A 14,933-nucleotide genomic window follows, 5' to 3' on the forward strand; every position below is an offset into this window, starting at 1 on the left:
CCCAATTATGACGTCCGAGCCCTTTCGTGGAGTTACCGCTCGTGACACTTTACCTTTATTGTTTGCCATACATATTCTTAATATTATTTTGTGGCCCGTTTTGGGGACCCTTTTAATTGTGTATTTTTTTCATAACTTTGAAACATTCTCTCGGGATTGGTTACCGAGCTGGTAAGACTAACTGTAAATTTTAGAATAACATAAAACAACTTGGGTGTTATTGTGAAAGCATAAGGTTCACCCAGTTCCTTAAGATTCAAAAAGCATAATTGTCGTAAAATGTTTTTCAACTTATTGAGTCGGACCGTTTCTTGGTACAACTTTGACTCTCTTTTTAATTGCTGATTGTGACAAATTTTCTGAACTATTTAATCAAATGAGCTTCGTTAAGGCAGTGTTTCGAATTATTTATATTCATTTCTGGCTTTTAATGTTTAACAAAGTATTTGACTAAAACCATTGAACCACATTTAGATTAAAACTTCGCAGCTTTTCTGTCATAAAAGTTGTAAATATTTGTTAACTTTATGGCTTTGCACGCTGGTAAAAAGTTGCCCATTTCTAAAAATTTACCAACTACAGTAGAAAGCAATAGAAAGTTAAACGACGCGACACTGAAGGATCTTGGAAGGATGTAGCAAAAAGGGCACAAAGCAAATGCCCTCTGAAACCTGCACAATATTTCACCGGAACTGAAACTGTTAACAGGAAAGTGAAAATTGAGCCCACCAATTAAGGGCTCTCTGGCGCAACGAAAGGACCTAACACTCGCTAGGGTCGCCCACCCGACGAAAGGATTAATAGTGGCCGTGCCGTTGCTTTCCGCTCGCCGGAATTCCAACGATGCGTTAGATCTTCTCCGTCCGCGGAGAATCGGATGTCAACCCGAGAATCCACTTCCCGGGCCCTGGCCATCCATTCCACTCTCAGCTTGCTGGGCGGCTGGCGCCAACCCTGGCGAGGATGATCGAGTGCCGAGAACCGCACCGCACCACGGTAACCCTATCGCGGTGCTCGCGGGCGGCCTACCGGCCAAGAATCGCACACTCGGCCCATGATTAATCTTGTAACATGAGATCGAACTTGTTGTCGGGGCCGTTCCTTTTCGGTGCCTTTCGGTGAATTCCTGCGCGCGAAAGTATCGGCGTCCTTGTGCATCGTCGCCGCCACCCGCTGCGCGCTTTGGCGGTTTGGCTTTGGAAATTAATCCCGACGCGCGAAACGAACTCTTCCGCCGTGGCCTCCGGGCCGGGAACAGTTGTCGCCATGGAGAACAGGAATCATTCAGCCGCTCTCGGACGCACATGTGCGGTGGCGCAACGACGCAACGGTGCATGCAAAATTGCCAGCATAACGCGAGCATATGGTTCGAATCATCCCAGAGGGCGCGGCAATAAATTTGAGCCCATAAGGAGCCTGCACTCCGGGCCGTTTGCGGGCGCTGCAGCGGAAAGTAATGGACCCACCGGCCGTTTATTGACACAAACGAATGGTTCGCGTATCGATGGTTGACTGCGAAGGTCCTGTGTGGTCCTGTGGTGGTTTTCACGCAGCCGGATACATTTGGCCATGTTACCAGCTGGAAGTGTTTTCATTCTGTTCTCAGGGTCAATGCGAAAGGGCTCGACCAAACCGGCCACGTGCCTTGCTTTTTCAGGATAAATAAACTAGGAACTTCAGGATAAAATTTCAAATGTTTTCTGAAGCAGGTTAAAGATGCTGATGGTGCTGGTGAAAAGTTATGACCAAGCGGAGATCGATAAACATAGCTGATGCCACAAAACGATTCCTAATACAGGGTGAACCAAAAAAACTGCAACAAACTTCAGACTGCTGTCATTTCTAAACCTCTCGTCCGACAGCTGTCAGATTTATTACAGTGACAGCTCATTGTATTGTTTATAAGCGTGCAAAAGCATTTTGGTGGGAATTTTACAGAAAAAAAGTTGTTCGTGATGGAGTACAAGAGTAACAGTGTGATTTCATTATATTTGGCTGGAAAACCACAAGTGGCTATCGTTAGAGCCCTCCAGCATTTGAATGTTAATAAATCCTTTGTATCTCGTACCATCGCTCGTTACCGTGATACTGGTAGCGTAGCCCGACTTCAAGGGAGTGGACGAAAAAGAACAGCAACATCACCAGAAATGGTTCAAAAGGTGAAGAAGCGACTTGATCGAAATCCGCGTCGCAGTGGCAGAAAAATGGCTCGTGAGCTGAACATATCGCAATCTTCCATTCGGCGAATATTGAAAAATGAGCTTGGACTAAAGCCATTGAAGTTTCAAAAAGTGCAAGATCTTACCGATGCACAAAAAAAAATTAGACTCGAAAGAGCCAAAGACTTGCTTCGCTTGGCCGCAAGTGGTGAACTGCCGAATTTGGTTTTCTCCGATGAGAAACCATTCGTTATTCAGCAGTTTGTAAACAAACAAAATGATCGTGTTTACTTGCCAGGGAGGTCAGCTAACAATTTACACCTTCGGTTGGCCACCAGAACTCAAGCGCCGGCCATGGTGGGGGTGTGGGCCGCCATAACAGTCGATGGTCGCTATCCGCTCGTATTATTCGACCGTGGCGTCAAAATAAATGCCGAATATTATCGCAAAAATATTCTGGAGGGTGCATTGAAGCCTTGGGCACGTAAACATTTCGGCCGCAGACCTTGGACATTCCAACAGGACTCAGCCCCATCGCACTCAGCACGCGCCACCCAAGAATGGTTAAAAAATGAGGTTCCTCGCTTCATTTCCGCCACACAATAGCCACCAAAATCTCCGGATGCCAATCCATTGGACTATTGTGCCTGGGGTATTTTGGAAAGCAAGGTTGGAACTAAAAAATACCAAACTGTCGATCACCTCAAGCAAGCCCTTCGCCGAGAATGGGACAAAATACCGCAGAGCCACTTGCGGGCAGCGTGTGATGGTTTCATTGGCCGTTTGAAGGCCATAATTCGTGACAAAGGTGGCCAATTCGAACAAACCTAATTTGTTCTAAAATTTTATGAAATTTCCGACATTTTTTGCTTTCATTCAATAAAATTGAATCAAAAATGAAAAAAATATGGCGTTTTACTTTGTTGCAGTTTTTTTGGTTCACCCTGTAGTCCTTGATTTTGAAAGATAAACAGTTCTCTATCTGGTGTTTATAGAAGTGGTGGCCTCAAGAAGTGGTGGTCTTACATTTCCGTGTCCTTGCCAAGAGAACGTTGCATCAGACATCCGATATGGATGTCAGTGGGTCAAATGAAATTATTAGGGCAATAGAAGAAACAAATTGTTCATGAACTTTGCAATAAAAAAGAGGGTTTGAAGCGAATGGTTGCAAAGGATCATTACGTTTATTGATGTTTCCTTCTTTCAATCTCCCATAAACAATAATACCAAAGTGTATAATAAATATTCCACCAACATCAGCAAAAAGGATCTACAATCCATGCTGACAGCACACGAAAGCTCCACCCTTTGAGGGTCGGTTGATCTAATTTTGGGTGTTTTCTCTCATGGTTCCTAGGGGCTGTGACCAGATTGTTGCGATACTGTTATGGTTAATATTATGGTATTATTTATTGTTGTTATGATGTCTCAATGGATCCCGGCAGTTGATCTAGCGGATGCACCGATGAGGGCGCTAGGTGGACATTGTTCTCGGAACCCCTGCCCAGATCCTGTCAGAGCGTCCCCATGAAATGGCGTTTGGTAAAATGTTTCCCAACGCAATTCCGGGAAACTTTTTCCCAAGGTATGTAGTAGCCCGCAATAGCTTCATTACACACCTTATTTATGTGCGGTGCACGCCTTTCGGAAGCTGCGTTCGGCTGCCGGCACTCGGGATTCGGGAACGACACAATGGCGGCGTAGGAGTGAAGATTTACCAAAAACAGACGCTTCCAGTGGCCCATAAATCAGCGGCGCACCTCATGCTGCGGTCAGTCCCTCGAGGGTGCCTCGGATCGACGAGAGAGATCCCGAAGCATTCCCCCCGGGCTACGGAACGGACACTCTGACCTGTGCCTGGCAGGATACCTGCAGCAGGGAAAGTGTCAAGCGCCGCCCGGGTCCACCGCGGCGGAACAACACAGAGAGTGAGGTCCAAAAAAAAAAAAATGGAACTCCTGAAACAGATAACATGATCCGTGACATCACCCGGAGCCGCCCGGTGAAGCGGAATGGGATGAACGCTATAAAACGATACCGACACACATTGCGATCGCTTACCGGTCCTGTTGCGAGGACACCGCCGCGGGGCCGTCCGCCCCAGCATGGGACCCGGGCCCCGACCGATGTCCCACGCTGTGCGGCCGCTTATAATCTGTAACAAACTGTCAACAAGTTCCGAAAATGGATCTTCCGAATCTTTCCCGATGCAATCCAGGCGGTTGACATTAAACAGAGTGGTACAAAGTCCACCGCTGCCTGGTCCGAACTGCAAATGCAACGATAATCGACTTTGGTCGTCGCTGGGCGCCGATTACCGATGCCGCGCCGGATTCCACCGATCGCGACCGAGAATACATCAATCCGGATGGAGTTCTTCTTCATTTCCCGCGCCCAATCGATCAGCGTCAAAAAGTTGGCCCGATCGACCGATCGATCGATCGATCGATTGAAGCTCTTTTCTGTCAGCCAAAAAAAAACAAACTAAAATTGAATCTCCATATCGATTGCCGATCTGCCGCGTGTGGTTGATGCGAAAGTGGATGCGGTTGATCGGAGATGCTCGCCAGCAGGTACCCAAACCCGAGAATCCCGAAGCTCATCCGATCAAGATCAAACCTCCGAATCCGAATCGGCACTTGTTTGCCTTAAGAGCCGCTCTTCTTCTTCTTCGCCGCGCGAAGGCTCACCGTTTTTGGTCCTCGGTTTTTTTTTGCCAACGACAAACAGGTTGATGTCGCTGATACGATCAGATAAGGCTCATAAAGTTGTTGAAAGGTTGTCCTTCGCCCGGTCGCCGGCCACGATGCCGCCGGCCGGCCGGCCGGGCGGACCCAGCCCAACCTCGTTTCCCGGGCCCGAGGAGCAGCGGAAAGGAATATATCATTTCATGATCATCTTTTTCTTCGGCGCTTCTCGCATCCTTTGGCCGGTCAGGCTTGTTACAGCAAATGGGAATGTTTCGTTCCGTTTTTTTTTTTGCTTTCGCGCTAATCCTTCCCTGTGTCTGAGGGGCGTGCGAGTCCGAGACTCCGGGGGATGGATCTGGGTTTCGGGGCCCGATCGGTGCCAGCGGAACGCCACCCCGTCACCCGAACCACCAGAACCTGTTGGCCCGGAGTTGGCACACGAAATCGTCCGAAACCCATCGTCGAAACCCGGTCACAATTCCCACCACCATTCCGCAGCGCCCTGGCTCCTGCGGACGACGATGGCCCAACCTTCGTCTGGAGCGCGCCCAACGGGGTCTGCCGGAAAGGAAATTTATTACGAGCTCGGTGGCGCCTAAATGATTGCATTTTAAACGCGTCGTCGCTTGGCCACATTCGTTTCGTTCCGGTGCATTTGGAGTCCCATCTCCGCAAACGGGACGGCGACGACGACTTGCCATTAGGGCGTTTTTTCGCTGGTTTTGGCCCAGAAAAGCGAAGAGCAGCATAAGCGAAGTCCACAAAATCGAGAACCTCAAAACAGACACCAGAAACTAACTTACTTGAGTGCGTATGATCTGGCAGTGCCCTGGCCAGTAAGTCACGGAGGGCGCGCGCGAAAGGCGAAACATTAAACACATAAACGGATACGCACATGCAGAACACATCTCGGGCACGGCTCATTGCGGGCCAAAATTGAGTCGATTGTAGGGAGATTTTCGTCAGCTTTTTATTGCGTTGCGCCCGACAGCATAACGATGCGCCGCGTTTTTCGCTCTTTTACAGTGCTTTAACGACCTTGTTCCCGGATTCTAGGCCGGATGCTCGTCACTTTTAGTGCACCAACTGTGAACGATGAGAAACGATGAGATTTTATTATCACTCCGATGTGGTGGAGGCCCCGGTGTTGTATAATTTCCTTGGCTGGTTTCGTTTAATTGGATTTCGAAAACAGCCGAATTCGCTGGTGGTAAAAACATGAGCGTGTGTGTGTGGTTGACACTGCATTTCACCCAACAGCCCTGCATTGTTGTTTTGCATTTTTGTGACTAGCAATAAGCTCTTGGACGGCATCGAAAAGCATCCGTGACCTGTGGTTAATAAACAACATAGGTCTTTTAAATAACGAGTTAGTATTTTAAAAAATAATAAAATGCAGTCATATCAATTAGTCAGCGACATAGTTTTAAAGGTATCTTCTTTCTCTTTCAAACGAATCGTGTGTTGAACATGGAACAGAGAGCCAAAGTTAAATGTTGCTCTAAACTTGGTAAAACATGTACTGAGACCTACAATTTGTTACAACAAGGTTATGGTGATGAGTGTAGGAGTAGAGCAAGAGCATTTGTGTGGCATAAACAATTTCAAGAGGACTCGTGAGGACTTGAAAGACGATGAAAGGCCTGGGCCTCCACAGGACCGAGATCATTCAGAATTGGTAGAAAAAGGTCGTGAAATTGTTGCTGTGCATGAAAATTTCATTGTAAGGATGTTGACTGAAGAGTGCAGTACAAGTTAAGATACTATTTGGAACATTTTACGTAACGATTTGAAGAAAAGAAAGTTTTGTGCTTGTTTTGTTCTGTATGCATTAAAATCTTTGTCACCAATCTGTTAACATGTGACTATTTTCTATTCCCTGAGCTCAAATAGGCCATGAAAGGATCCTTTTACGAAGACCTTCCAGCGATTCAAGCGGCTGTAACGCGGCCCTAAACCGACTGGCATCAATGCGCATAACTTTTTAATCCGTCAACCGATTAGCATAAAATTGTATGCGTTACAGCATAAATGTATGCGTTGCATAAATTGTAACGTTCAAACTATGTTACTTACTAATAAATATGGCTAAATTTTACAGTTTAAATAATAAAATCTCGTTATTTAAAAGATATACTGTGTAGTGTGGACAAATTCAGTGAAGGAATAATACTAACGATAAACGTATTGTTGGTTCAGCAGATTCTTCCTACCATCTGCGTATATCAAAGAATTAGAGGAATTTCATGGCTAACGACACGTTTTATATTTATAAGTAGGTCAGGTAGGTGAAGTAAATTATAAGAGATGAGTTCGAAAACTAAAAGACTCTCGATCCTGATTCGTTGTCTTTGGTTAGTTTTGTTTTTTAATCTTAGAAGAACGGACCGGTCCGTATTTATATCTTTGCTAAGTTGCTAAATTTTGGTTAGCCACCAGGTTAAAAAATGTGGCGAAATCATCACGAAATGATCACAAAAATGTGAATCATAAACATCACGAGGAAGTTGAAGAATTGTCTCTGCACAAATCCAGCCTTTTTTGACGCACAGCACTCTAATCTACCTAAAACTACATGATTGCTCATGTGACTTCCTAGAATATAATATTTAGTTGCAACAAGAAGCGTTTAACCATTTTTCCAGAAACTATAAAAATCCAATCACTGCTTTTCCGAAATTTTAATTTATGATTTAAAGTCTTTTTTTCATCAATGTTTTATGGAATATAGCGTCCGTCTACATTTTGTGTGCTTTTGCAATGCGTTATGCTCTTCTAGAAATATTGTCGAACCAAGAGAAATTGAAGATGTCTTCAAATTCATCATAAAATTTCAATTTTTAAATTTGACTCTATTGCTGGTTGTGAAAGTTGCTGCTACGCTAAAACTGCTACGAAAAAATGGCCGTCGTCAATTTTCATACAGAATTAATAATTGGTTTTAAAATGTTACTTATTTTGAAAACTAAACCACTGTACGACGGATCAACGTTAACAAAGATGAACGTATTACGTAATGCACAGTGAAGTAAACTTTATTTAAATTAATCCGTTAACTTTTGTCCTGCGAGTACGAGGTGCCATAACACATCTCGCCTCCGCTTCCAACAGGTTGTGTAGTCGAACCGTCGAACATGGTGTCGGGGGCTACCGTTGTCGTCTATCGCCCGACGACAAACACCGTCACATCACACAGGCCCCGAGGCCCCTAGGGCACGGGCGGAAGGCGACCAAATGTGAAACGATACCTTAGGACCCACCGCCGAGCACCGTCGGTCCTAATATGGCGGTGGCACCTGGCTCCCTTCCGGCCCCGGGCCGCACGCGGGCTCCCGATCGCGCTCGGCTTATCGCGATCGTTGTAAATCGTCATCCAAGCGCCTTTTTTCACGACGACGCAATCAGCCGCCTCTAGGAGGAGTCGCGACGGTCCCGGTCCCGGATCGTCATAATCCCTAAGCTAGAGGGCCCCCTAATAAATGTGTCGATGTTGAAGCGAATACGTGCCCAAAGCGAAGCGGCCGGAAAGTCGAAAACTCCAAAAATGGCCGCCACTCAGTCGCCGAAACATGGCGGCGGCGGGGCCGACACGAACATGACGAATAATCAATTATCGGTCAACCGGAACCTAGAGCCGCGCCCGTAAATGGAAGCAGCCCATAAAAAAGGGCCCCCCCCGAAACCTTACGACCAGATAATCAGTATTGAGTAATAAATTTACCAAACGGAAAGTGGCCGGGGACGGCTTCCTGCTACCGAGACGCAGCTTTGAGAGTGTCCTTTGATCGTCATTTGTAACGCGCAATACATTCGGCTGTCACCCGCCGAAACGATTGCCAGAGCCCTCGAGTGGTCCCATCTGCCCCGGGATCGCGAATCCGGGGCCGGGGCCACCTGCCTTCCCTGCCGCCGGCCTGGCCGGGGCCAAAGAGCCTACAGCACGGTGCGGCTCAAGTGGCGACCGGCGACTAACGATCTAATTATCGGCGCGATAAAAGAAAGAAATGGCTCGCGCAGCCGGCGGCGGCGGCGCAAGGACCCGGGTGCGCCGATTGCGTTGCGTGGTTGCGCGCTCTGAAGTGTACTTTCTATTTTGAGGCGCCCGAAAGCGGATCATAAAACCCACGGCCCGCCACCAAACCAAAGGGCACGCCGCGCTACTAATCTGTCCGACAAATCGGTTCTAAGTGCCCGGTCCCGGTGCGTGTGTGTGTGTGCATGATTAGAGGACGATGCAGAAAAGTGACGGGTTTGCTTCGGGTTCAAGTGTGGCTCTTGATCGCAACCCGACCCTCTAACCGCCGCGCGTCGCCCTTGAGGAAACCGCAGGAAAAACCATCGTCGGCGGTGGCCAGGTTTCGCTGCTCGCAATTTGTGCGATGCGCCTACTCTGCCAAGTGCGCCTAGAGTCAGAACCGGTGGAACTTTGGCCTCTTTGCCAGGACAGGGGCAGCTGCAAACGCCTGAAACGCCCCGGGGGCTCGTGATTGGAAACCCGCTCGCCGCCTCCAGTGGCCACCTTTTGCGACCCGTTGCGAGCCAGGGAGCATAGATTTTCGGCGGAAGATAAATTAATCATCGGAGCAAAGTGGTGTTGTTAGGCAATCGACCACGCAGCAACTAAGGCTGGCCACGGCACGGGGTGCTGCCCTGTTTTCGGGGATTATCAGCTGCCCCGTCCGATGATCGGGTAGCGCTGATGGTTTGTTGGTTTTTCGTACACTAGCACAGGAGCTACAGGAGCCGAGTGACAGAGACAGCGACACCGAAAAGGGAAACACCTGAGCCACGTGTGCTGGTTTAAAGCGTCACCAGGCCACAACACGAAATTAAAGCAAAACTAGGCTTTACACGACCGAATTAGCCCTGGACACGAACCACCGTCGTCCGACGACGGTTGTTGTGTGGCCAATTAAAGAGAACTGACAACAGCCTGAAACAGGACCTCAAGACCGGAGAAAGGATTCCTCCCGGGGCCCGGAAGCTACTGCCAGCGGGATGTCACCCGGCCGGTCCTCGGGCGCTTTTGGGGGTGGCCCCGAAGGCAGGTGATTCGGTGACTCCGTTTCCCGGAATCCGAGCGGATGCGACAGGATGCGGCGTCGAAAGGATAGGACAGCGTTGCCACTGTTTCTATTCTGGGTTCCCGTTCCAGTTCCGAAGAAACGGGAGCATGGGCTGAGAACTTACAAGCGGTGGAACAGTTTTACGGTGGCACGTTTATGGTAGTGCAGTGCCCACGGTGACAAGGCCCGGGGATCCTTCGGCTCGATTCCTTCGCCCTCAGCGAGCTGCTCAAAGATTTATGACACCAATCAGTGGCGCGCGGTTGGATATTATTTACGACCCAGGAGCCCCCGATCGGCGGGTGTCGAAGGGGAACTGAAAACATGGCCGCGAATCCTTGGAAGGTGATCATAAACTCGTTTCGTCAAGACGGGCGATAAAATTTATCGAGTAAAGTCGACTAAGCAAGTCAACTAACATCCACTGCAATCGCTAAAAAGACAAACAATTTGACGTAATTTGTACTGAGCTTAGCGCCGCACAGGATCTTGCTCCCTGACTGTCATCTATTGTATGCTGATCACCTGAATTTGATTTTTGATCGATGATGTAGCTGCAATGGTATGTCTGTCAATGTTAATCAGTGTAACGTGATATCCTTTTTGGGCAGGAAATGATCAGTTCAATTATCCCTAGAGTTGATGCCGTTCGTGACTAAGTTGTTGTGTTAAACTGTAGGCCATTTTGGATCATTTTGATTTGCCAGAGAACTCTGTACTGTACTACAGCCCACCCAATCTCGAACATGCCCTCAGTCTTAATGCTGGGAAGACGTGATCGAGACTGTTCAGAAAAGGTTTAAGAGAGTCGCTATCCCGACGACCTTCTGCTTGGCGTTCGTACGCTTTCATATAGGCGTTTAATATCTCAGGCCTTTTTCGTATTAAATATTCATACTTTTAGCTTCGGAAATTAATGTCCCCTTCTTACTAGATCTGAGCGGGTTATACGAAGGAGTCCTATGTAGAAGTTGGAGGTCTACTTTAGGCAATCGACCTCTAGTCATCGCTCCGCGTCTTCAACAGGACCATTAACCTGTGCAAGAACGCAGTCTATTGCTTCTCTTTCTGACGAGCACTTTTGTCTTAGTTTTGTATTACACTTTTCACGCTCTTTCTAAGTTCTGCTCTCTATCTTATTGTAACTCTTACTATTTAGTTTTAATTTTTTTTGTATTTTTATACCTAATGTCGCTTGACCCGACGTTGAGCCTTTTCGAAATAAATAAATATCAGTTCCAACATTGTAAAAATTCTATTTAAAAATTGTGGTTCAAACAATTCTGATTTTACAACGGTTCCCGGAATACTCGTTGAAGGCGCAACTCGAAAGCTAATCAAATCGCTTTATCGCGAGTTACCAGCACGCGCCCCGAAACATCGTTACACTTGTTTTCTCGTTCCCGGCGCACTCCATAAATGCATATCATATCTCCAACAAAAACCGCCCCGAGAGAAGGGTGTCGGCGCCATTTTATCAACGGCACGGGCCCTGGCGGGCACCCCAACCGCGGCCGCGGGTTTTATTTTCGTACCATCCGCGCGGCGGCCCTCGGTGGAAAGTCCTCGTCACCGAGCCAAGCGCGGGATGAGGACGGTACAACCTGCGCCGGCGCCGCTGCCGTCGGTTTCGGTTCGGTGAGCTTCCGAGAGTGCGGCGCGTGCTCGGCCAGGCGTGTTGAGGGACGATTGTGCGCCGTGCGCGCCGACCGTAACTGTGAAAGCGAACGCTCGTCACTAACGACGCCCGAATGTGTTGATAAGTAAAATTAGCTTTTTAAATCAAACGGATCGCGTGGCGCTGCCGCGGGACGTTGGGACGCGCGCACCGAGCCGCGTCAGCCGAGGCGGAAAAATGGGAAAATTGCTTCGCCGCGAGAGAGACGGCACCTTTTTTTGACACTACACGGGCGAGCGCGGGTCCAGAACCCGACCCGCGGTGGTAATGGAAGATGGCGCGCCCATCATCGAATCTAATTTTGAACCACAAACCACAACTCGAGCGCGCTCTTTCGCCATCGTCTGTTTCGTAACCGCCGACTCGCGGGAAACTAATTTTCCGCCCGCTGGCATCCACGGTGCGGCAGCAGCAGCAGTGAGTCTACAAATTGCGCGCAATTGGAAGTCAATTCGCCGGGACGCGCTGACGCAGATCGCAAGGCTGGGGACGCAGCCGTGAAGCGCAGAACGCCCTGCGCCGGTAGGATTTTAATTAAAAACCCATAATTGACACCATAAATCACGCGACGGCGAGGCCTCACTCAATGTGTCGCACGGCTTTCGAGGCTTTTTGCGCAATTGACGCGCAATTTGCCTGAAGAACCGCACGGCGGGCACGGTTTTAATCAATTAATGGTACGCAGCGCGCCAATCGATCGCAGCGGCACTAATGTGGCGCAATAAAAATGTGGCTAATGTTACGTCTGACACGTTAATTCGTTTGAAAACGGCCAGCGCAGGATATTGACGCCGGCGTCGGGTATTAGTGACGTCGCCGGGCGCCTTAATGGAATCACATAAATCATAATTTTCAATTGAATGCCTTCGTTTTGGATTTCTGTCTTTGTTGATTGCGTTATTTCAATCATCTCCGTGTCACATCCGCCAATAGGTTTGGGAAGGATTGGAGCATTCGAACCGGACCTTCATGCAGATCCTTTCCTATATTCGAACGAACCGAATTGGGCGAAACATTTGAATTTGTGCAATACAAGGATCGTTTAAAATCAGTTTGGTTGCTGCAATTAGCTCAAATTCGAATGCAATTTACTCGCCAACATTTAGAGACTTTTCGAAAAGATAAAGGGGATTTTGAGCGTCGACTCACCACTGTGGATGAGACTTAGGTCCATCACCGTGATCCTGAATCAAAAGAACAGGCTAAAGGAGTAAACCTGGAACCAGGTGTAAACCTGGTTCCTCGGCTGCAAAACTAGTTGTTGTACAGAAATCGGCCAAGAAGGTGGAAGCATTAGCTTTTTCAGAAGTCTTTCACTTCAACTTTGTTTGTGCATTACTTGTAAACTGGTAAAACAATAAACTCCTATTATTATTGTAACTTGAAGGAAAAAACAATCGTGAAAAAAGACCCGTTTGTAGTAGCAAAAATCCTCTTTCATCAGGACAATGCACCAGACCATTTTGACCACGGAAAAACTCACGAATTAAGATTCGAATTGTTGAGTATCCACCGTATTCACCAGATTTGGTCCCTAGCGACTTTCATTAACACAGAGCTTGCACAGAGTTTTCTGAAACTCAATACTTCAGTCAAAATATTGGTTATGCTGCTCAATGAGATTGCTAGGTCTTATATTAAATCTCTTTCAGTGGTTCGACGATTTTCCAATACGATGTTGTGTATTTTTTCTACGATTTCAGGTATTGTGACGTTTTTGACAATGATCGTCTTGAAAGCTACTATGACCACGTTTAAACTCAGAAACCCCCCTTTTAACACTCTAATTGAAGGTGAAGAGTCCTTATACACTTCCAATATTCGTTCATAATTTTGAACCATTGCCTTTTTTCCGAATTTTTCAGTAAAAATGGATGTATCTGCATCGTCAGCATTCTGGCGATCCAGAACAGTGTAATACTGAGGACCCGGAAGAGTTTTGTAGTCAAATTTGCAATAAGTTTCATCGTCCATGATGACGCAAACTCGTTTGTCATGAAGCAGTTGATCATACAATTTACGGGCTCTTGATCTAACGGATGCAGCTTGTTTTGCACTCCGTTTCGGTTTTTTCTGCTTCTTGTATGTCTTAAGACCTAATCTTACTTTGGCACGATGGACGGTACTCGCAGTTGATCCCACCTTTTTAGCCACATCTCGGACGGAGGCACTTTTCTTGCTGGCGTAAACACGCATGCCTTTTTGTCCAAATTTTTATCCACAGGACCCGATTTCCACCCAGATTTCATTTTATCCTGAAAGCTGCTTTCTTTTTTTAATTTCCTTATTGCGTTTCGAACCGCTCCAATGCTTATTTTTCCTGTTTTGCCAACTGACTCAGTGAAATGTTGGGAATAGTGCACCATTTGTGCAGAATCTGTTTTCCCTTTTCTGGAGAAATGCTTCGCATTTTCACAAAAGTTCAGGAAACCTGTACGTATGATACACCGTTTTTTAAGTTAAAGTGTATACTAAAAGAATCTGTCGAGTTTGACACTTAAAACGTCATGTGGAATGAGTAGTGATCTGTCAAAATCGTGCTTAGACATAATGAAACAGTCTATATTAAAGTCAAGAAACGACAAGAAGTTGTTATAAGTACGACAGAGAGAAAGCAACGGCTCATTATGTCCGGTGAGGGACATAATTTACAAATTTTTATTATTTATTTATTGTTATTATTATTAGAACGGGCCGTATTATGCACCAGCTTACAGTTTTGCACTCAAGTTGACGCAATTGTCGAGGTTCGAACTGAAACTTACGGACGAGCCATCTCTTAAAATTATTAAATCCACATAAATTTCATAAAACGTATCTAGACTCGTGTTGCCCGTGAAATGTTACTTGTTTGCTGCATCGTTCACCAGCCTAAATAAGTCCTTTTGGAGGGAAATAATTAAAATGGAAAGAAATGTACAAACTTTCTGGGCAAAATTTTTCCCTAAATACTATCTTGTTTAGAGGTTCTTTTAAAGAAAATCAAGATCTAAATGTTAGTATTTTACCGTAAGCACGTCGTGCTGTGTATGATACAGTTTAATTCGCACTTTACTTTGAATTACCTTTCAATTAGCATACCAAATGGGCTTAGAAAATGGTTTCCTTCACTCCAAACCATCTGGCGTGTCTGGAGGCTCCATCGTCATCTTAAGTCTCCGTCGATCGACGATAAATGTGCGAAATAAAACGAGTCACACCCGGCGGCCTGAGAGCCAGCTCGCCATCACCTTTGCTTCGGTCGGTCTCCACCGCCGTCACCGTCCGTCTGGGTGGTCGGCGATGCAAAATAATTACCCCCTTGCGAATGGTGCGATAAGCAAGGAGGCACGCAACGCGC

This window comes from Anopheles cruzii, chromosome 2 (genome assembly GCF_943734635.1).
Source record: "Anopheles cruzii chromosome 2, idAnoCruzAS_RS32_06, whole genome shotgun sequence".
NCBI lineage: Eukaryota > Metazoa > Arthropoda > Insecta > Diptera > Culicidae > Anopheles > Anopheles cruzii.